This window comes from Camelina sativa, chromosome 15 (genome assembly GCF_000633955.1).
Source record: "Camelina sativa cultivar DH55 chromosome 15, Cs, whole genome shotgun sequence".
Lineage (NCBI taxonomy): Eukaryota > Viridiplantae > Streptophyta > Magnoliopsida > Brassicales > Brassicaceae > Camelina > Camelina sativa.
In genome coordinates this window covers 30,428,532-30,429,563 of record NC_025699.1, presented here as the reverse complement: position 1 = coordinate 30,429,563, position 1,032 = coordinate 30,428,532, and positions in this window count along the sequence as shown.

Sequence of the window (1,032 nt, the reverse complement as noted above, 5' to 3'; positions counted from 1 at the left end):
GAGAGTGGATGTAGCGACTTGTTCGAGGCCACAATCAACATTGAGAAAACTTGATAGGCACGGAGAATCGCTATTTGTTATTGCCAACCTTCAAGGCAACTTACGCCATTTTTTATTTGACGTCATTGCTCTGCTAATTGGCTTTCCTTAAGCTAACAATTCGATTATTTTTGAAAACAAAACAAAACTTGGAAACGCAACAACTAATACCCTAGAAACGCAGCGAGAGAGACAGCTAAAAGAACCCTAGAAGATGAAGAAGAGATGAACTATGGCTATATGAATCGAACTAAGAGATGATTCTGAAAGTTATCGACTTTACTGATTTATATAGAAGAAAAAGAAGCGGCTGCAGAAGAAGATGTAGAAACCCTAATTTCATTGTTTTATCAAACCGACGAAATTGAAATTAATGGGCTAAAGGCCCTACATTTGATTCAAAATGGGCTCAAGTCCACAAAGTAATTGCTCTGAAATTATTATTTGAAACTCGAAACTCGAAAGCAATACTATTAAACTGTTAAAAAAGAACTGCTTTACTCCACAGCAGAAAGTCTTTTGCATCGGTGGTTAGTAATATTGATGCCAAGTTTTCATGGTTGGTTATGGTCTATTGAAAGCATGAAAAGTCACAATTTCAATAAGATCATCTTTGCGTCAGAGGATAAAGAGCTGATAGAAGGGGTTCTTAGGCCTCGAGCCTGGCCTTCTTTCAAGTTACAGTCCCTTTGGATTGGTGCAGGTTTGGAAAATTTTTTGGATTGGAAACTGTTTTTGGAGGACAGAAATTCGAATCTTGCGGCTCACCTTATAGCTAAGAGCGTAACAAGAGAGGATCGTCGCCAATCGTATGTAGCAACCGGTTACCCCTCTTGGTTACACTGTATTTTTGTGGAGGACATAGCTAGAATCTCTGTATGATTTAGCTTTGATTTGCTGGGTTGATTGCCTTCGATCCTTTTTGTAAGTTAAGGTCCAATATATCAATATCAATATAATATTTGAGTGAAAAAAAAAAAAAAAAAAAAAAAA